Source organism: Lithobates pipiens, unplaced genomic scaffold (assembly GCF_037356315.1).
Source record: "Lithobates pipiens isolate NorthernLeopardFrog02 unplaced genomic scaffold, aLitPip1_a1.2 Scaffold_10, whole genome shotgun sequence".
NCBI lineage: Eukaryota > Metazoa > Chordata > Amphibia > Anura > Ranidae > Lithobates > Lithobates pipiens.
In genome coordinates, this window is record NW_027507686.1 from 217,560,688 (window position 1) to 217,584,537 (window position 23,850).

At 44.7% G+C, this 23,850-nt stretch overlaps 1 protein-coding gene across 38 annotated transcripts in view; it reads right to left on the minus strand.

Moving 5' to 3' along the window:
• The window catches only part of MADD (MAP kinase activating death domain), a 170,675-nt gene that overhangs the window by 132,139 nt on the left and 14,686 nt on the right, over positions 1-23,850 (minus strand). The window contains exon 1 of one of the 38 annotated variants that reach the window (XM_077460992.1): positions 8,050-8,207. The exons of the other annotated variants lie outside the window; for them this stretch is intronic. The gene's annotated coding sequence lies outside the window, so the exon portion shown is untranslated. Of the gene's footprint in view, positions 1-8,049; positions 8,208-23,850 lie in introns of those variants that run through there. 38 annotated transcript variants of the gene reach the window in all.

The following is a 23,850-nucleotide window of genomic DNA, read 5'->3' on the forward strand; positions in this document are numbered from 1 at the left end:
TCGCTTCTGCATGCGAGCACATGGGGACAGGGGCGCTTTAAAAAAAACATTTTTTTTTATTGTCCATTTTACTTTATTTTAGTTTGACATTTTTTTCCCCAAAAATAATTTTTTTAATCACTTTTATTCCTATTACAAGGAATGTAAACATCCCTTGTAATAGGAATATGGCATGACAGGTCCTCTTTACAGTGAGATGTGGGGTCAACAAGACCCCTGCGGCTGCGGCTCTGTGTGTCTTAAGGATGCATAGACCAGGGCTCGGGAGCGAGCATGCACCAGTGTCCCCATAGCAAGCAGCTTGCTATTGGAGGCACTAGTCAAAGGGGAGAAGCCAGGAGCATGGGTGGAGGACTTGAAAACAGGATCGGCGCTGCTCTGTGCAAAGTAGAAACACAAAGGCTCTGTGCAAAGCCATTGCACAGAGCAGGTAAGTATAACGTGTTATTTATCTGAACCTTGGTAAATTATTAAATAATAAATAAATAATGTAGGTTTATGTTTTATAACTACTTTAAGCAAACTGGATTGGCTCAGAGCACTGCCCTTCCCTCCTTTTGAGGGAAGGGCAGTGAGTTTGAGTTTGAGTGATGTATTACAGAGGAAAACTAAGAAGTCAAGTAATTAGACATTTTGCTCACATTAATATTAGATTTAATACACAACTGTATTCAATTTATCTTCCTATAGTTCAGCTTTAGTGCTTTATAATATTTGCAAAACAGGTTTTGCATCCCCATGTTGTAAATATACGTCTAATATTGTGATCGTCTTGTTGCTGCTGAGAGCTACATAGGTTCTCCATGTATACGGTAATTGAGCTCCCACCCCCCACAACCAGAATAATTAATTGTCAGTATGAGTCATGACTGCTCTCCGGTGAGACGAGGGAAGAGAGTTATAATGAGGCTCCCAGCATCCCATATATCAAGGCTCAAACCAGCACAGCGCCCCACAATCCCAGCTTCACTATCCAGGATCCATAGCACCAAACCAGCACAGCGCATCACAATCCCAGCTTCAATATACAGGATCCATGGCACCAAACCAGCACAGCGCCCCACAATCCCAGCTTCACTATCCATGGCACCAAACCAGCACAGCGCCCCACAATCCCAGCTTCACTATCCATGGCACCAAACCAGCACAGCGCCCCACAATCCCAGCTTCACTATCCAGGATCCATGGCAACAAACCAGCACAACACAATCCCAGCTTCACTATCCAGGATCCATGGCAACAAACCAGCACAACACAATCCCAGCTTCACTATCCAGGATCCATGGCACCAAACCAGCACAGTGCATCACAATCCCAGCTTCACTATCCAGGATCCATGGCACCAAACCAGCACAGCGCACCACAATCCCAGCTTCACTATCCAGGATCCATGGCACCAAACCAGCACAGCGCACCACAATCCCAGCTTCACTATCCAGGATCCATGGCACCAAACCAGCACAGCGCATCACAATCCCAGCTTCACTATCCAGGATCCATGGCACCAAACCAGCACAGCGCATCACAATCCCAGCTTCACTATCCAGGATCCATGGCACCAAAGCAGCACAGCGCATCACAATCCCAGCTTTACTATCCAGGATCCATGGCACCAAACCAGCACAACACAATCCCAGCTTCACTATCCAGGATCCATGGCACCAAACCAGCACAGTGCATCACAATCCCAGCTTCACTATCCAGGATCCATGGCACCAAACCAGCACAGCGCACCACAATCCCAGCTTCACTATCCAGGATCCATGGCACCAAACCAGCACAGCGCATCACAATCCCAGCTTCACTATCCAGGATCCATGGCACCAAACCAGCACAACACAATCCCAGCTTCACTATCCAGGATCCATGGCACCAAACCAGCACAGTGCATCACAATCCCAGCTTCACTATCCAGGATCCATGGCACCAAACCAGCACAGCGCACCACAATCCCAGCTTCACTATCCAGGATCCATGGCACCAAACCAGCACAGCGCATCACAATCCCAGCTTCACTATCCAGGATCCATGGCACCAAACCAGCACAGCGCATCACAATCCCAGCTTCACTATCCAGGATCCATGGCACCAAACCAGCACAGCGCACCACAATCCCAGCTTCAATATACAGGATCCATGGCACCAAACCAGCACAGCGCCCCACAATCCCAGCTTCAATATACAGGATCCATGGCACCAAACCAGCACAGCGCCCCACAATCCCAGCTTCACTATCCATGGCACCAAACCAGCACAGCGCCCCACAATCCCAGCTTCACTATCCATGGCACCAAACCAGCACAGCGCCCCACAATCCCAGCTTCACTATCCAGGATCCATGGCACCAAACCAGCACAACACAATCCCAGCTTCACTATCCAGGATCCATGGCACCAAACCAGCACAGTGCATCACAATCCCAGCTTCACTATCCAGGATCCATGGCACCAAACCAGCACAGCGCACCACAATCCCAGCTTCACTATCCAGGATCCATGGCACCAAACCAGCACAGCGCATCACAATCCCAGCTTCACTATCCAGGATCCATGGCACCAAACCAGCACAGCGCATCACAATCCCAGCTTCACTATCCAGGATCCATGGCACCAAACCAGCACAGTGCATCACAATCCCAGCTTCACTATCCAGGATCCATGGCACCAAACCAGCACCGCGCACCACAATCCCAGCTTCACTATCCAGGATCCATGGCACCAAAGCAGCACAGCGCATCACAATCCCAGCTTCACTATCCAGGATCCATGGCACCAAACCAGCACAGCGCACCACAATCCCAGCTTCACTATCCAGGATCCATGGCACCAAAGCAGCACAGCGCATCACAATCCCAGCTTCACTATCCAGGATCCATGGCACCAAAGCAGCACAGCGCATCACAATCCCAGCTTCACTATCCAGGATCCATGGCACCAAACCAGCACAGCGCACCACAATCCCAGCTTCACTATCCATGGCACCAAAAAAGTTCCACCCAGGAAAACAAAAATAATGGAGTAATAGGATCCTGCAGCTTCCACAAAGGGATCCGCACTCTTGTCTTTGTCATATCAAGGCTGTTTTCTCTCGCCCATTGGTGCTGCAGAATAAAAAAACTAAAAAAAATAACCCACCCCACTTCACCATCTACTGGTAAAGTAAAGAAACACATCCATAGGGAATGCAAGTAGTCTGCAATGACATGGGAAGAGTTGAAGACAGATAGGTTTTATTTTTAATCAACTTTTCTGCATCTCAGAGACTGTTAGAGCACCAAAAAGTCCAATTAATTTTGGGCCAAAATTCTCAACACTCTAAAGAAAAACCCCAGCACTGGCTATTATCTCTTTCTAAAGACCCGGCATAGGCAATTTTACATGGCTCGATTTTCTCTCATACAGAACCCGGGACCTGGAATGAGATGATATCCATCGATTCCCCCCCATCCACACTATATTGGCATTGAAGGAGGAATCTCCACTGCTAACTATAGGGACAGTGACTGCATCTAATTGGTCAATATTCCACCCACATCAATTTTTAAATTGACCTGTCGTACACTTTGCCACCAGAGCCTCTTTTTCAGTTTTTGCACACGTTAAAGCAGACCTAAAAGTGATTGTATAGTCTTTTTTTTTTTTTTTTTAAATAACATATTATACTTAACTCCGCTGTGCAATTGGTTTTGTACAGAGCAGCCCAGATCCTGCTCTTCCCAGGTCCCCCTTTGCTGTTCCTGGCCCCTTCCTCCTATCGAGTGCCCCCAGTGTCAGCAGCTTCCTATGGGGGCACCAGAACAGAGTCAAAGCTCTGTGTAGCCATTCAGACATGGAGACCCGACCCGGCCCAACCCCCTCTCTCCTGATTGGCTGACTGACTGATAGCCGCTGGAAACAAGGGCACCGCTGCTCTGTCTCAGCCAATCAGGAGGAGTGTCCAGGACAGCTTAGACAATCGTGGACAACGCTGGAGAGAGATGGGGCTCAGGTAAGTTAATAGGGGGGGGGGGGGGGGGGCCTGCTACACACAGATGTTTTTTTTTTTATCTTAATGTATAGAATGAATTTAGATTAAAAAACATATGCCTTTACAACCACTTTAAGGCCTTATGCACACTTAATGTTTTTACAGCTGCTTCTAGGGGGCGTCTGACTTTTTTTGCCTCCTAACGCCCCTCTGGGTTAGCCTGTATGTCCATGCACACATTAGCTTTTACCAGTGTTTAATGGCAGGAGCTTTTGGCAGGAAAAAAGAAAAAACCCCACTGCCAGTGCGTCCAAGAGCAGCAGAGTTTGGGCAGAAAAAAATGCTTGAAGATTCTAAAAGCTGCTAATCATAAGTGCTTGAGCATTAATTAATTTCAATGACCAGAATAAATAATTTATTCTGGCCAAGGAAATTTTATAACATCCAAGAGCTTGAAGCCTGTGAAAGCTCCTAGAGGGCTCATGCACATTGCAACTCAAAGAAGCAGCTCCTACAGGCCGTTGAGCTCTAATTTTTTATTTTTTTTGCCTGGAAACAATGGATCCCCTTAGGCTTAATGTACACGGGACGTTTTTTTTATGTCTGAAGATTAGTAAAAATAATACATTGACTGGAGAAATAAATGGTGGTAGTTGCAAATTTAGATATCACATGATATTAAATGCATGTTTACCAAATGTGGGGGGGAGGGGGGGGCACCCTTTTGAGAGTCCTGTAAAAGTGACCAGAGGTTCTAGAGCAGCCCGATCACTTGTATCAGAAAGCTCTTTAGCGGCTTTTAAAAGGCGATACCAAGCTCACAGCAGCTGAGAGTTAAATGAAACCAATGTACCCTGGAAGGCAGGTGGTACAACAGTAAAATGTATGTTGAAGTGGTAGTAAGCTCGGTTATACCATTTTTACCTATAGGCAAGTCTATAATAAGGCTTACCTGTAGGTACTGTGAATATCTCCTAAACGTGCACTGTTTAGTAGATATTCAGCTCCCACGCACGTGCACGGGAGTGCTGTCACCTGGGCTTCAGCCTCTCATGTAGCCAGAGGTCACAAACCCAGAAGGAAGACAAGGAGAAGAAGGAAGCCCTCTCAGCGGTCACGGTGGGGGCTGGAGGGCTTGGTTTTGAAGCAAGTCTTTTTTTCCCCCCCTTCAACTGCGGTTTACTACCACTTTAATAAAGCGAATATAGATAGCTATGTAAAGAGTCAGACATGCAATTCAACAAATACTCTAATGTAGGAGACCTACTTGGACCGCCACCCACCACTTTGCAATACAAGTCTGTGAGGGACACAAATGATGCGAGGTGTGGCCGTTACCAAGCTATGACAACACAAAGCAATGAAGTAGGATATCAGAGAGAGATATTTTTACTGAGAGTCGGAACTCTCAGTCACAGCGCCGGGAGAAGAGCGCTGAACAACAACCACCATCAACAAAGCTAGAATTCTACTAAACAGCAGCAATCAAGACCTAGAACCACAAACATTGGAGGTAGCTCATTTGTACATAGTACAAAAAAAATAAAAAATAAATTAAAGGACTTTGCTAGGAATTGCAGCTTTAAAGTGGTTGTAAAGCCTAAAGTTTTTTTTTTCTAAAAGTAAAAAACCTTTTACATGCTGTTCCACAAACACCCCCCAATACTTACCTGAGCCCGATCTCAATCCAACATGGTGCCCAGGACCAGTGGCGCTGCTCTCTCCCCTCACTGGACTGGCTGAGAGCCATTGACTCCTGTTGTAAATCAATTCCAGTGACAAGGGAGTGTGGGGCCGAGCTCCACTGTGTGTGTCAATAGACGCACAAAGTGTAGCTTGGGAATCGAGCCTGCAGGAGTGCCCCTATAGCAATAGACTTGGAGCCAGGATGCCAGAGGAGGACCCTAAAGTGGAGGATCGGGCAAAAGCCATTACACAAATATAAACATAAAATGTGAGAGTACAGGACTACAAGGCAATAAAAAGGTATTAGGCTTCCATTGGACTTTAACTGCTGTGAGGTCAATATGGCCATGCTGTCTGACAAAGGAGTCACAATTAACATACACGTTCAGCTTTAAGCATAGGCAATTCATCCCTCTTTTCCATTTCACTTCATAATGCCTGCTTTTAATTTTTCTCTTAAAGAGGTAGTAAAGTCCGCTTCTGAACTTATACCTACAAGTAAGCCTACAAGGCAGCTTACCCATAAGAACAGTGAATCTCTTCTAAATTTGCGCTGTTTAGGAGACAGTCACACTAGATGCAGCTGGTTACGTCACTGATGCATTCGCTCTGAAGGGACAGCTTCCCAATGCAGAGTTCAGTTCAGAGTTCTGTGCCATAAACCGCGATTGCCTCGCACATGCGTGGGAGTTACATCATCGCGGCTCACCCATTCACAGGACCAGAGCCTGCGAACCTGGAAGGAAGACTGGGCGAAGATGTAAGTAAAAATAGGAAGGTCCTGTTGCGCAACACCTCGCTAGGAGAACTGGGTATAAACTATAGAAAGCTGCTCACATATAAAAGTGTTCTCTCCACTCAAAATAGAAATACAGGGGGTGTTTATGTGGCGCTAACTAAAATATTACTAAAATATGTTATTAGCAAGATAATAAATATACAAATAAAAATTATATAAATGTAAATTCATACAGTGCATACAAATGTGTAAAAAAGTAGCAAAAAACTGATAACCGGCAAAGACGTAAGCCCTGTCAGAGGTGACAGCGCACCATTGGGGGGCTTCATTCTAAGTATGCAACGGATATGCCATTGCCTTACAGAGATTTTTTTTTTTTTTTTTTTTATAAAAGGGTCGCAATTTGCTATGTTGTCATCATACTCAGCAAAACTTCACTATATAGGAAGACTGAAAGACAAATGAAAGATGACATGATAAAACAAGACAGACAATGAACAAAGTCTTATACAAATGCCTAAGGTTCGGATCACATATATGCGAATAGGATGCATTTTTAACTGCATCCAATTTGCATAACAAGCGAATCGGAATGGCTTTCAATGCAGCTGGCTCACACATGTGCGAGGCAGCCGCGGAGCGGTTTTAAAAAGGGTCCTGTGCGTTTTTGGGTCCAGTTCAGGTGCGATTTGGGGTAAAAATTTGCACCTGAACCAATGAACAGAACCGCACTGAATACACGGTGTGGTTAGGCCATGTGTGAACCTAACTAAGTACATCATCATAGAATGCCTTCCAACAAAGATCTTGACCTGGGAACGTTTAAAAATTCTGTAGAACATAGACCTTCCTACAAAAAAAAAAAAAAAAAAAAAAAAAAAAAAAAAAAAAGGACCTCTCTGAATGGATGGAACATTCCCTATTTATCCATCCTTTTCCTAAAATCAAATACATTACATTTTACTGTACACAGCAATCTTTGTTTGCTTCGTTTCACAGAAGCCTTCAAAATCCCTGATAGAACGAGGTCACCTCTGCTCACAGCAGCTTCGGAAAATCTCCATGACCCCAGCAGTCACAGATACATACTGTACATACATTTTTTTTAATAATCTCCCTGAAATTAAATCAATAGAAAAGAAATACAGTCTGTAAAGACTGGCGTCCCCTAACATTAGCGGTCGGTGCGGAAGTGCCCTCTTGCACTGGCGTCAGTGTAGGTAGGAGTTCAATTCACCATTGCCCATCACTCAAGGAACCCCTAGTAACCTCAGGAGGAACCCCATTTTCCAGCTAACCCAGGTTGGGAAAGGCTGCTATAGTCTAAGCCTGCAGTTCTCTTTCCACAGCTGCCTCTTCCATCCAGTGCAGACACACTGCCCGAGGATGGCCTTCCTCTGCCCCAGCTGCCTCCATTACTCCCCCATCTCTTGCACACTCAGCCCAGTCTGCTGTCCAGCTCGACAGTCGTTGCTTGCAAATCTGCTTGCTATAACCATCCTATCTTTCCTGCAAAAGCAGGGCTGTTCTCTACATTATAAAACACAACACAGTATAATCCATCCTTGTACCAACATCCTGCGATCAATTCTCTCCCAGCCCCCCTCTCTCATAACCGATTAATCATCCATCCCTGCTGCTCTCCTGGAACATCTTACCCGGCTTCTCATCCGCCTCCAATGCTGTCCTATTGCCTGCACGGCGGGGATCATCCCTCCTGGAATACAGTCATCATCACTGCCTGTGTCTCACGGTGACTATACACTCATCCTCTTACAGAGCACCAATTCATCCTCACCTCCAGCACAGCCAACGATTCTGTCCTCCAGCAAGACCGGCCCTCCCCGCTCTCCTCCCGCTCTCCTCCCCGCACACACACTGCTATTGGCTTCTCTGCTGTAAAAGCTATTCTCTGACAATCTGATTGCTTCCTGCCAAGGATGCTGGACTTCCTCACATCCATGGGCTGATTTATGACAACTGGAGGCAAATGGTGACGTTGGCCATAGGAAACAATTATTATTATTTCCGGTACTTATATAGCGCCATCAGCCTACATATAATATTGTACATTCACATCAGTTCCAGCCCTCAAGGACATGACATTCGAAGGTCCCCATCTCACATCCATACACATAGTAGGGCCAATTTAGACAGGATTGGATTAACCCGACAGCGTGAGGAAACCCACGCAGGCACAGGGAGAACATGCAAACTCCAGGCAGGTAGTGTGGTGGTCAGGATTCGAGCCAGTGACCCTTTACATTGCCGCCTGTACCCAGCCTCGGTTCAGCAATGAATATTTGTGATCGCCAAGTTCTGAGGCCTCGTGTACACCCAAAGCTTGGATGCAGAAGGTAGCCAGAGTTGGAGCGGCTTCATAACTGCAGTCTGGCCTGACTCCCATTGCAGGGGTCTGCCAAGTCCGCAACGTTAAAGGGAACCTGTCATTAGAAAGTAAGGAAGGCTGCTGATGCCAATCTGCTTTTCAGGATGCCAATTCCCCGTCTTCAAAGAGCAACTAAAACCCAAGACCAAAAACCGATAGCATTTGGCTACTACCGCGATTTACAGCTTTTACAGAGACTGATCAGGTATCAAGCTGGTCCAATGTCAGCATGCAAATTGCAAAACATAATAATCCCTGGAGTCTGGCTTTAACCACTTAAGGACCAAGCCTCTTTTTGAGATGTGTTGTTTACAAGTGAACAGTTATTTTTTGCTAGAACATTACTTAGAACCCTCAAACATTATACATTTTTCTTCTAACACCCTAGAGAATAAAATGGCGGTTGTTGCAATACTTTCCATCACACCGTATTTGCGCAGCGGTCTTACAAGCGCATTCTTTTGTAAAAAATACACTTTTGAATAAAAAAATAAAAACGGTAAGGTTAGCCCAATTTTTTATTTATATTGTGAAAGATAATGTTACACCAATAAATTGATACCAAACATGTCACGCTTCAAAATTGCGCCCGCTCGTGGACTGGCGACACTTTTACCCTTAAAAATCTCCCCAGGCGATATTGTTAAAAAAATTATACAGGTTGCATCTTTTAAGTTACAGAGGAGGTCTAGGGCTCCTGCTGTTATCAATCTATCCAAGAAGGACAGAGACGGCAGCTGGAGTCGCTGGGCATGTGCACATCGCTGGAATGGTTGGGCTCAAGTAAGAAAAAAGGGGGGGGGGCACTGGGGGCGGCTGCTGCACAGAAGTTTTTTTTCCCCTTAATGCATTAAGATTGAAAACGTGGAGACTTTTTACACCCCCTTTAAAACTTTAGGGGGGCCGGACTGTGACCAGTGAAGCTAGAAATTGTCCTGGCATCAGTGGAGGTAAGCAGTGCCACCAACTTTGATATTAGCGGGAGAAATATTACCCCATTTTTGGTGCCAGTGGTAGGAAGTATGCCCCATTGACATTGAAAGTGTCTCATATTAAAGGCCAAGCAAAAGGCCTCATCTGGCCCTCAGGCCACAGTTTGGAGACCACTGCAGTACAACACTGGTAGTTCCCATATAGTGGCGATGAGACCCATGTGCATTGGGGTGTGTTGGCAAGGTCCTTTGAGGAGTCACTTCATTCATATACTCACCTCTCTATTTTAGATGCTCTTTTGCATAATCATCGCTGTACTACGGACTCTAATCCAATGCATTCCTTATTATAGCAATCACCAAAAAAACAAAAAACACACAACATGCATATCTTGTGTATACACAGATCCTCCTACCTGACTGTACAAATAGCCTTCTCCGCTATGCCTGTGCGCACAGCCAACTCCTAATTCCTGTCAAGCCGAGCTGGCTGATGGCAAATCTCACTCAAGGGACGACAATCCTCCCAGTATAAAAACAGAAAGCCATCTGCCTCCTCCTCTTCTCACACACCCCTCCATTTACAAACAGACACAAATGCTATGTTTGTTCACCAGCGCTGTGTGTAAGTCATCGCCATGTTTGCTGTGACACACTGCTCCCGTGGGTGGTGGGGAGATGTGACTGATTGGGTGGGCAGAAGAGGGTCTGTTCAGTAGCAATTTCTACTCTGCAATGACAAATCCATTTCTGTTTATGCTTTATGTATACAGAGTCAGTCCACCCAGAACTGGTATTTCAGTGTGGAGGCAGATCTGGCCACCAGATACCCCGACATATAGAATAAATAGTCAAATCTGCAGCGCTGTCTCTTCATAGATTAAAAAATAATATAAAACCAAAGTGCACACAACCACCTTGAGTGTCTATGTAACATCAGGACACAAATATCAGTTCATATGGGTGAAGTCATTAAGGCGTCACTGCAAGATGGAAACATAAAAGGAAGGGGGAATCTTCCACCAACACCCCAAGAAAGGTGCAGCCTCTTACCCAAGAAATTTGCCCACCGTAATAAGTTGCCAAATAGCGCTGATTGTCAATTCCAGGTAAGGGTAACCCAACGATCTCCAATGTATGCACCACCCCAAGATCCAGCAATAAGGTAGCCAGGAAATTCCTCACCAAACCAACATGCAATAAAGGGGGAGAAAGGAAAAGAACTCCTCATAGTGCCGTATGATCCAAATAAAAGGAAGTTTAACATAATAATATTGCACTTACACGACAGGAATGAATTCATGGCATATACAGATGAAAGCAAACATCCAACCATCAAGATGGCCGCAGTCTTTGCCCGTACGCAATGACGTCACACGCCGTGACCCCACTTTATGCATTTTGCCACTAGTGGAAATAGTTTATTCCTGTCGTAAGACTTCCTGAAGACGCCAAGTACGGTGAAACTTACATCAGAACGGTGAAACTTACATCAGGGATTTGTCGCTTCCAGGTCCCGTGTGATCTTCAACCTTGCCTGCCAGTGAGAGCGAGACGTGGAGCTCACGCCAACGCTGGAGTAATAGGCCTCATCCGCACATGCTGTTTACACCTAGTGTCTGTTACAGGCACAGTGACATGAGTGCAATTTTTTTTATTCCTTTTTTTATCACCACCACATAAACCTACTACACTATAGAATCTTCATAAAGTCGTGTTCCGCACACCAATAAAAAAACACCATTTGGAAAAAAATAAAAAAAGAACAAATTTAACTCACCTCTAAATGGCTGTTGCTAGGGGGTCCCTCGTAGTCTGCCTCCTTCGGTGCCCGGGCACCCAACATCACTTCCCCTCGGCCCAGGAAGGGCTCAGCTCTGCCCCCTCCTGTCAGTCACCTGGGACACATGACAGGTCCCAGGTGACTGCGTGGCCAATCACTGCTCACGCATGCGCAGTGGGTGCCCGGCTGTGCCCACAGTCGCAATGCTGGATTCAGTGTCAGTTGTAAAAGTAAAAACTGTCAGGGCAGTTAGTGTTAGGTCCAGGGTAGCCCCCTACCACCCCCCAATAAAGGTTTAACCCCCTGATTGCCCCTAGAGTTAACCCTTTCACCCCCTTTTGCCAGTGTCACTAAGAGATCCTTTTTCTGATCGCTGCATTAGTGTCGCTAGGTAGCTAGTTATTTTTTTTAGGTTCACCGCCAGGTTTTAATAGCGCTAGGTACCCCCATATACTACCCAATAATAGTTTTAACCCCCTGATTGCCCCTAGTTAACCCTTTCACCAGCGATCACAGTATAAGTGTCACTGGGGACGCTGGTTAGCCAGTTAGTTATTTAGGTTCCCCGTCAGGTTTTTATATAGTGCCAGGGATCCCCATATACTACCTAATAAAAATGTGAACAACCCGATTGCCCCTAGTTAACCCTTTCACCAGTGATCACCGTATAAGTGTTACGGGTGACTCTGGTTAGTTAGCTTTTTATAGCATCAGGGCACCCACCATTTATTACCCAATAAAGGTTTAACCCCCTGATCACCCGGCGGGTGATATCAATTAGGTTTTAGGGTCAGGGTCTGCGTCGCCCCAGGCAGCGCTAGGTTAGTGCCAGTACCGCTCACACCCACACGGAAAGCATAAACCTCCCGTAGTGGTATAGAATCTGAACAGATCAATATCTCATCTGATCAGATCTATACTAGCGTCCCCAGCAGTTTAGGGTTCCAAAAAAAAGCATTGTTAGCGGGATCAGCCCAGATACCTGATAGCACCTGCGTTTTGCCCCTCCGCCCAGCCCACCCAAGTGCAGTATCGATCGATCACTGTCACTTACAAAACACTAAACACATAACTGCAGCGATCGCAGAGTCAGGCCTGATCCTGCGATCGCCAACAGTTTTTTTTGGTAGCGTTTTATATTTAAATCCGGAAGGCAGTGCTTGGTTTTCGAGGTCCCGTACGTGGCTAGGCTCCCAAAAAGTCCCCCACATGTGGTATCCCCATACTCGGGGGAAGCAGCAGAATTTATTTTGGGGTGCAATTTGACTTATGCCCATAGCATGTGTGAGCAATATATCATTTAGTGACAACTTTGTGCAAAAAAAAATTTTTTTAATATTCCTGCAACTTGTGGCAAAATATAAAATTTCATGGACTCAACATGCCTCTCAGTAAATAGCTTGGGGTGTCTACTTTCCAAAATAGGGTCATTTTGGGGGGTTATGTGCTATTTTCGCATTTTATGGCCTTTGAAACTGTGATAGGTAGTGGAGTGAAATCAAAAATTTGCACCCTTAGAAACCGTGAAGGCGGTGATTGGTTTTCGGGGTGCCGTACGCGGCTAGACTCCCAAAAAGTCCCACATATGTGGTATCCCCGTACTCAGGAGAAGCAGCAGCAGAATATATTTTGGGGTGCAATTCCACATATAACTATGGCATGTGTGAGCAATATATCATTTAGTGACAACTTTTTGTAAACTTTTTTTTTGTGTCATTATTCAAATCACTTGGGACAAAAAATAAATAAATATTCAAGGGGCTCAACATGTCCCTCAATTTCCTCGGGGTGCTTACTTTCCAAAATAGGGTCATTTGGGGGGGGGGGGGGGGGGTTTGTACTGCCCTGCCATTTTAGCACCTCAAGAAATGAAATAGGCAGTCGTAAATTAAAAGCTGTGTAAATTTCAGAAAATGTACTCTAGTTTGTAGACGCTATAACTTTTGTGCAAACCAATAAATATACGCTTATTGAAATCTTTTTTTACTAAAGACATGTGGCTGAATAAATTTTGCCCTAAATGTATGACTAAAATTGAGTTTATTCGATTTTTCTTATAACAAAAAGTAGAAAAATATATTTTTTTCTCAAAATTTTCGGTCTTTTTCCATTTATATTGCAAAAAATTTAAATTGCAGAGGCAATCAAATACCATCAAAAGAAAGTTCTATTTGTGGGAAGAAAAGGACGCAAATTTCGTTTGGGTACAACATTGCATGACCGCGCAATTACCAGTTAAAGCAGTGCAGTGCGAAATTGTAAAAAGACCTCTGGTCCTTAGGCTGAAAATTGGTCCGGGGCTGAAGTGGTTAAAGGGAAACTCCTCTTTAACCACTTCAGCCCCGGACCATTTCGCTGGCCAAAGACCAGACGACTTTTTGCGATTCGGCACTGCGTCGCTTTAACTGGCAATTGCACGGTCATGTAACGTGGCTCCAAAACAAAATTGACGTCCTTTTTTTCCCCACAAATAGAGCTTTCTTTTGGTGGTATTTGATCACCCCTGCGGTTTTTATTTTTTGCACTATGAACAAAAATAGAGTGACAATTTTGAAAGAAAAAAAAAAAAAAAAAAAAAAAAACGCATTTTTTTTTACTTTTTGCTATAATATCCCCCAAAAATATATATAAAAAAAAAAAAAAAAAAAAAAAATACTTTTTTCCCTCAGTTAAGGCCGATAAGTATTCTTCCACATTTTTGGTTAAAAATAAAAATAAAAAAATCGCAATGAGCGATTATTGACTGGTTTGCGCAAAAGTTAGCGTGTTTACAAAATAGGGGATAGTTTTATGGCATTTTTATTAATATATATATATATATATTTTTTTTTTTTTTTTTTTTTACTAGTAATGGTAGCGATCTTTATTGCGACTGCGACATTATGGCGGACACATTGGACATTTTTGACAAATTTTTTGGGACCACTGTCATTTATACAGCAATCACTGCTATACAAATGCAGTGATTCCTGTGTAAATGACACTGGCAGTGAAGGGGTGAACACTGATCTCTGCTCCAATCACATGGAGCAGAGATCAGCGTCACTTGTTGCTAGGCAGAACGGGGAGATGCTGTTTACAACGGCATCTCTCCGTTCAGCCGCCCCGTGAGACGATCAAGTCCGCGGGACCCGCGACCGGACTCACTGGGGTCCCGACCAGCACGCGAGCGCGGCGCTGGTGGCGCGATGGCAGGGCAGCATTAAAGATTGGACATACCTGTACGCCAATATGCCTGCCTGTGCCATTCTGCCGACGTACATCGGTGTGCGCTGGTCGGGAACTGCTTAACCAGACCAATGTTTTGCGATTCAGCACTGCGTCGACTTAACTGAAATGGTTGTGCGAATTGGAACTCAAACAAAATTTATGTAATTTCTCCCCCCCCCCCCCCCCCACACAAATAGAGCTCTCTTTTGGTGGTATTTGATCACCTCTGCAATTTAAATTTTTTGCGCTATAAACAAACAAAAAAAAAAAAAGAAAAAAAAACACAAACACACTCCCACATAAAAAAAATAATTAAAGCAATATTTTTTTACTATATCAACCCCCCCCCCCCCCCCCCAAAATATAAAAAAAATAAAATGAAATTTCTAGCTCAATTTAGGCCGATATGTATTCTTCTACATTTTTATTTGAACATAAATTTAGCAGTAAGCATATATTGATTGGTTTGCGCAAAAGTGATAGCGTTTATAAAATAGGGGATAGATTTATGGCATTTTTTTTTTTTTTTTTTAAACTAGTAATGGTGGCAATCTGCAATTTTTATTGGGACTGCGACATTGCAGCACACAGATCGGACACTTTTTTGGGACCATTCACATTTAGGCTAGGTTCACACTATTGCGATGCGGGAACGCCGCGAATCCGCGGCGTTTTCCCGCATCGCTCACCTCCCGCCGGCAGTTCACACTGCCCTATGCGGACGGCTGGGGGTGTCAATGTTATGTTAATGACACCCCCAGATCCGTCGGCATATCGCAGTGCGATCTGCCGACTCGCACAGTAATCGGATCGCATGGTGTGAACCCCCATGCGATCCGATTCCGTTGCGGACCCAAAAAAGGGTCCTGTGCGAGTTTGCTGCGGGACAGCTGCGAGTTCAGCCATACTATCTGTATGGCTGAACTCGCAGTGCTACGGAGATCGGATGTGATTTGCTGTGCGAATCACATCCGGATCTCCCCCCGCAGCAGTGTGAACCCAGCCTTATACTGCGATCAGAGCTAAAAATAGCCACTCATTACTGTATAAATGTCACTGGTAGGGATGTTGTTAACACTAGGGGGCAATCAAGGGGTTAAATGCGTGTCCTAGGAAGAGATTCTAACTAGGGGGGAATGGGACTGCCTGAAGGAGGAGACCGATCACTGTTCATACTTGGTATAAACCGCAGATGTGTCGCCTCACTCCTGACAGAACGGAGATCTTTCTGTTTACATTGACAGGCCTTCGTTCTATGTCTGTCAGGAGCGATCACGGGTGCCCGACATACATTGCAGCTGCCAGTCATGTGCATCGGCTTCCTCGTCACGTTCGTGCCCCCTAGTGGTTTTAAAGCAGCCCATGTATATCTATGGCAATTTGCCCAGATGAGCCAACCTGATTAGGAGTACAGTCTTAAAGAGGGATTCCACCAAAAAAAAAAAAAAATATTAAAAGCCAGCAGCTATAAATACTACAGCTGCTGACTTTTAATAAATGGACACTCACCTGTCCCAGGGTCCAGCGATGCCGGCAGCCGAGGCCGATCGATCGCTCGGCCCTCGGCTGCTGCCGCCACCATTCTAGGTGAGGGAATCAGGAAGTGAAGCGAATCGGCTTAACTTCCCGGTTCCCTACTGCGCATGCGCGAGTTGCGCCGTGCAATAGGAAATCTCCGCGCTGTCACTGGGACCCGTGTGTGTCCCAGCAGACAGCGCGGCAGGGCAGGAAATGGCGTAGACTCCCACGGGAGTCTATGCCCGGAAGTGGGTGTAAATACCTGTCTTTGAGAGGTATCTCCACCCCCCCCCCCCCCCTGAAAGGTGTCAATTGTGACACCGGAGGGGGGGAGGGATCCGATCAGCGGAGGTTCCACTTTAGGGTGGAATCCCACTTTAAAGAGTGTGCTCCTAATCTCAGCCTGTGACCTGTATAAAAGACACCTGTCCACAGAAGCAATTAATCAGATTCCAATCTCTCTACCATGGCCAAGACCAAAGAGTTGTTCGAGGATGTTGGGGACAAGATTGTAGACCTACACAAGGCTGGAATGGGCTACAATGCCATCCACCATCAGCTTGGTGAGAGGATGACAACAGTTGGTGCGATGATTTGCAAATGGAAGAAATACAAAATAACTGTCAATCTCCCTCGGTCTAGAGTTCCATGCAAGATCTCACCTTGTGGAGTGTCAATGGTTTATGAGAACGGTAAGGAATCAGCCCAGAACTACTCGGGAGAATCTTATCATGGATCTCAAGGCAGCTGGGACCATAGTCACCAGGAAAACGATTGGTCTGAAATCCTGTAGCACTTGCAAAGTCCCCCTGCTCAAGAAAGCACATGTACGTCTCAAGTTTGCGAATGATCTGAATGATTCAGAGGAGAACTGGGTGAATGTGTTGTGGTCGGATGAGACCAAAATCGAGATCTTTGGCATCAACTCAACTCGCCATGTTTGGAGGAGGAGGAATGTTGCCTATGACCCCCAAGAACACCATCCCCACCATCAAACATGGAGGTGGAATCATTATGCTTTGGTTTTCTGCCAAGGGGACATGACAACTTCACCACATCAAATGGATGATGGACGGGGCCATGCACCATCAAATCTTGGGTGAAGGCAACAAAGGTGTGGCTCAAGAAGAAGCACTTTAAAAAGGTCCTGGACTGGCCCAGCTAGTCTCCAGACCCTAATCCCATCCCGTTTTTGTTATTCTGTCTCTCACTTTTAAAATAAGCCAACCATTAATATTATAGACTGATCATTTCTTTGTCAGTAGGCAAACGTACAAAATCAGCAGGGGGTCAAATACTTTTCCTCACTGTATGCATTACTGAGACAGGTCAGCACCATTCATCTTCATGGTTACATGAGGGTCATAATTTTTTGGGGGGGATTTTCACCTACACATTCAGCATTGTGAGCGCCAGTCTTTATTTTGTATGTTTGTATATTTAAAAGGGGCAGCCACATATTATCTAATTATTTCATAGGATGCCATTCTTTGGTATTTAAAAGAGAAGTATGGGTTACATTCTTCCCTCCATTATACTTACCTGAGTGGATGCAGCACTGGTTTGATGCTGCATCTGTCCCCCGATAACTCTGCACTGAGAGCCGGGCGATCGAACATCGACGATCGCTCGGTTCTGACAGTTCCCTGAGCAGTCAGTCACAGGTCTCTGGTCTTCTCCTTCCTTGCTCATTGGAGCGCTGGGCTGTGGAGGGGTGGGGAGCAGCCCGCTCAGCCTCCATGCTACTCACCGAGAGGCCGAGCAGGGTTTCAGTCCAGGCCCCTGGACGGATCCAGACTTACAATCGTTGGGATGACGCGGTGCCTGGACGGATATCCGTGACATCAGCAAATGGGTCATAGGAGTGCACAACGAATTGCACGCCTGTGATCCATAGGAGGAGTCCAGCCAAACAAGCTTTAGCTAGACTTCTCCTTTAATGTCTCTCAGCAGAATATCGCACATTACTAGTTACCCCTCCCCCCTCCCCCCGAAAAAAAAAAATCTACTTATTCTGACAAACCAGGAGTCTCTTCATGGATCTCTGTCCTTCCAAATACCTCTTACATATCAAACCTTGACAACCTTGTTGAAATCAACAACCTCAGGGTGGCACTGAAAACCCCCACCCCTCCCCACCTCCATGAGGTGTCAAAAAAGTCAAGTCACCCCCTGTGACAGTAGGTCTCAACATATGCCAAAGGAGTCATTTTAAAACTCCAGACAAATTTAAAAGACACATTAATGCAGGTCTGTAATTTCCAATACATTTTTAAGCTCTATATATCTTTAAGCCCAGCTTCACGAAAAATCAAAACATTTGACCCTTGCAGGGGCCCAGGCCCCTGCCCCCTTTCCCTGCGGTCGGGCTCAGGTGCCAATTCAGGCCCATTGATTTCTATGGGAGCGCTTCTGGATCGCACATGTCATTAAGTTGTGAACAAGATAAAATCCTGACCTGATGCTCTGAACAACTACTTTGTCAATTTGCTGTAAAAACAGATCTTCAATTTGAACCCCACCATAAACGAAGCCCCACAGCGAGACGCTGTCACCGCTGACAGGACCTCCGCCTTCTGGGATCATAGGCTCCGGCCTCTGAAAATGTCCAAGCTGCAATGATATCACTTCCTCGCATGTGCACGGGAGTCACGGCTATATATATATATATATATATATATATATATATATATATATATATATATATATATATATATATATATATATATATATATATATATATATATATATATATATATACACACACACACACACACATACATACACCTGAATTTGGCATCAGCCACTCACATTGTACTGTGCAGTCTGAAGCAGAAGAAGAGAAGGGCCAGGGAATGGGGAGATTTAGCACAGAAAGCCAGTAAGAAGTGCTGCAGTGCAAAGAACAATACTAAAAGGAGGAGAGAGCAGAGTGACAGAGATAAGCTGATTAGTCTGCTGCTTATTCTTTGCAATTAAATCTTAAATACTTTCTGCTGAACGTGGAGCTTAAGCTCTGCCTCAGCAAGGGGGTTGCTGGACATTTGCAGAGACACCACTGAATTCACATAGAGAAAGAGTCCCTTTAGCACAGCATGCTGGCAGAGGACAGGCTTTCTTCCTCAGGCTGTGGTTGCTTTCCAAGAAAACCAACTGTAAGCCTTCATACATCTTTTAACTCTATACACCTGGAATGTAAATTAGCTGATTTAGCCTGGGTTCACACTGGTGTGATGCAAGACACTGCATGCGATTCGCACCGTACTGCTGTGCAGATTACATGCGTCATCTGTGCGATTCGAATTTAGCCATACAGGATTTGCAAAATAGTGCAGGACTCTTTTTGGTCCGCACTGGAATCAGATCGCATGGGTGTTCTGCACCATTTGGCCGTTCGCACTGCAATCCAATCTAGGGGTGTCATTAACTTTGTATTGACACCCGCAGCGGTTGGCATAGGGCAGTGGGAACTGGCAGGAGGTGACAAGCGATGTGGGAACCCGCACTGGTTCCCGCATCACATATATGTGAACCAGCACTTACACAGTTCAATTGGGCTTTAAACTCCATTCACACGTGAGACTTGTTATGTGACTTTGGACATGACAAGTCGCAGCCATAATTTTTTTGAAGGCATCCATTCAGATTGGTGCAGCTTTGAAAAGGTGCCTGCATTACTTTGGTGCAACTTTTGATGCGACTTAGGTCCATAGAGTGTAAAGTCAGGTCATACTAGAAATCATGCGACTTTGGAGTTACACTAGTATGAATGGAGCCTGACAAATTCCGAAACACACAAGACTCATTAAAAGTATCGGAGATCACATGCCTGTGTTACCCATTGTAGCCTCTCTTAGAAACCTTGATAAACAAGGCCCAATGTCACAAAAAAGCATCAGAACAAGATCTAAGAGAATTCTAGAACAGAAGTCTGTTATCTGATGCCAAAGGCTGACTCTGCTGGGAATCGCTGACACACACAGCAGACTATAATACACAAAATGGATATTTAGCAAAAGCCAGTATAGATCTGGGAATAGAGATCGGGGGGGAAGGCAGACCTGACAAGGCAGACCATAGAAAAGGTGACGGGAATGTTGTAATGTATTTTATGATCACTAGATCATTCTATAAAAATAACACACAGTAGGCGGAAGCTGGAAGGTGACACAGAGGAGATTAGGGACAGATCACTAGAAAATGAGAATTCAGTTATCATGAGAACTGGACGCTGGCACAGAATGGAACCATCACTGATAAGAGGGAGTAGATGTGGGCAGTGGGAGGATTTCACAGATAATGTTCAGGTAATGTCTGTAAAGATGGCAGTAGAGTCTGACTTAAGGGATAGAAGGGATAGAAGCCAATAAGGGGGTCTATTTAATTTATAGGTAAATCATATAACTAAACAGAGGGGCTGGTGCAGAGCTGAGGGGTGGGTACAGTGCCAGGACAAGGTCATATAGAGCACAGGGTGAACATGACAATCCCCCCCCCAAGATATATGATCATTATGTGTCAGCATAACCCCTCTTAGAACAATTCTTACCCCCTGCTGCCCCCAAATTCTCTTTCCTGACCACCCCTTTTTCTCAGCCCTGGGTAGGCAGAAAGGCACAGCATTAGGTTCTACACCAGAATGGGGCAGAAAAAGGGCAGGACCTGCAACCTACGATTATATAGTAGTTCACAGCTCATGGCACTTTGGCCTTTTTGCTATGGGTGCTAAAGCACCTTGCCCTGGCATTGGAGCTGGATTTTCCTAATGGAACAACGCCCTCTTTTCAAATATACCATCCTTGTCACTATAGCTGCACAATTAATTGTTATCGCAATCATTATCCCCCTTGCAATCTTGACAAAGCATTTTCCTGATTCTTTCTATGCAGAGAATTCTCTGCTGAAGCCGACAGCTTTCAAAAAAACAAAACAAAAACAGGCAGTCTGGCAAGTATGACTACTTTCCTCAGCCGCAGAACTAACTATATGCATTGTAACATGGCGTATATGAAAGGGAAGGGGGAGGGGGAATGAAACAGGGGATTTTTCAACGGTGCAGCTTATAAGAAAGTGATAGCAAAAATATATTAAAAATTCATAGAGTTTTATTTCAATGTAATAAAAATAGATTATATAAACAATAACAACAGATACAAAAATGTACAGAGGTTACTGAGTACATAGCTATTGGGTTTTGGGGATCCCGAAAATATTTGTTGATAAAGTGATCGCACTTCTTCCCAACATGTTTCGCACTGAGCTTCTTCAGGGGAATGTGCAACTAACAATAACATAAAAAGAAAAATAATTTTTTATATGAAAACATCAATACAAAATATTTTTCAATATATTCTGACTTGGTCCCTCGGGGTTTACGTTGGGACATACATCCTCAACAAGGAGAGGTTGAGTTTGATGCCTGGTTCATCTTTTTTAATGAGATGGGTATTAAACTGTTAAATTTCTTGATAGATAAGAAGCAGGCCAGGCTACCCCTCATTGACAAAGAAATCAAAGATATCAAAGAAAAACTTATACCAGCATTGGGTACACCAGAGTATAATACGTTATCCTCCAATCTAAGAAACCATCTGGAGAAAGAGGAAAACGATCAACGTATTAAAAAACAAAAAAAGTATAATCGTGATGTTAACGATTATAAATCCAATGCTGTTTTTAATTGGCAGAAAAAAATTGGTTCAGAACCGGGTAATGATCCGCCATCAGATATTATGCAACCTGAGGCTATGGAGACCGAAAGAAGGTTAACATATGAACCTCCTCCACCCCCGCCTAGGCCCAGCGGACCTCCTAGAACAAATAACTATGTATATAGATCCCCTGCCCAAGTCCAATACCCTAACCCCCAAGGGAAAGGCTCCAAACCTTGGCATAAGGGTAAAGGGAGAAATAATCAGGGTTATGGCCCAGATAGACACCATGGAAATAACAATGGTGGCTACCAACATACTTCCCGTGAACATAGTAGAACTCGGAGGGATGACAACTATGGTCACAGTAGGGAGGACTACTCACATAGTACTCCAATTCGCACTTATAATCGTTATCTACCCCTTAGGGAAGAGGACCATTTTGATTCTCAACGCGACCCTCCCCCTTACATGACTTACAATGATGAACCTCCGTTTAGACCCCCATATAACCGTAATCATCCATCAGGGCCCCCTTATTATCAGGATTTTCACAGGGATACCCCCATACGTGGAGGAAACCAAAAACCAAACGAGGCACCAGAGGGGGGAGGCGCATCCAGCACAAAAAGAAAAAGGACACAGTAGGTGCGGGCATTTTTAATTTAAGCACAGCAATATTATCAGCAAGTGAAAAATGTATTCTAGATAAGGGTCTTAAATTCGTCCCACCTAGAAAACTTAACAAATTTAACACATTCATTGATGTGCATAAGTTCATCCGTAAGTTACACATTCAGAGACATTTTTTGTCTCTTCCAAGTGTAACCAATAAAATTTCTCATCCTACATCAGTTAGACACTCTGGTTTGAGCAATCCATCTTTGTTCAACCCAGGTATCTTACCTCCATCTATTAATGTTTTTAAAAATCTCGTTTTAAACGATTTAGACAAGTTACCCATAAAAAGGACACATCAAGACCCTTCTATAGCACAGGGCCTTAAATCTTTATGTGAAAGGAAAAATCTCATCATTCGCCCTGCAGACAAAGGGGGGGGTATAGTGGTCTTAGACAAATCTTGTTACATAGGGGAAATGAATAGATTATTGAGCGATGTCACCACTTATAGCCCTCTACCAGGTGACCCTACCCTTAAATACAAAAAAACACTTATACAGATCATAGACGAAGGTTTTTCTCTGAATATTCTAAATAAGAAAGAAAGAGAATTTATGATCCCACTGGCTCCACGCATTCCGACAATATACCAACTTCCTAAGATACATAAGGATTCTGTGAATCCACCTGGCCGCCCTATTGTGAGTGGTATAAATTCCATCACCTCGCGAATAGGGAAATACATAGATTCCTATTTACAGCCCCTAGTAAGGAATATACCTTCCTACTTACAGGATACAGGTGATACAATTCGACTACTTGAGAATATTGAGTACCATGATGATCTTATTCTTGTTACAGCAGATGTCTCTGCACTATATACTTGTATCCCACAAGATTTAGGCCTGAGAGCTGCTGAACTGTTTCTCTCTAGGGATTCTACACTTCCTGTGATACACAGGAATTTCCTTATGCAGCTATTAGAGTTCGCTATGTCTCATAATTATTTCTGGTTCCAGGGTACTTTTTATACCCAGAATAGAGGGGTTGCCATGGGGGCCAAATATGCACCCAGCTTGGCCAACCTGTTTATGGCCCAGTGGGAGGAGGATGTCGTCTATGCCCTCAACAGGCCTGAACTGGTGCTGTGGGCTAGGTATATAGACGACATCCTCCTCCTATGGAGGGGCAGCCGGCCCTCTCTTGACTCCTTCATGGCAACCCTCAATGCCAATGATCGCGGCATTCAGCTGACCTTTGAGGCCAGTACAACTAACATCCACTTTCTTGACTTAGAGGTTACTATAGTGCAGAAACGCCTGGTCCTGAAGACTTTCTTCAAACCAACGGATCGG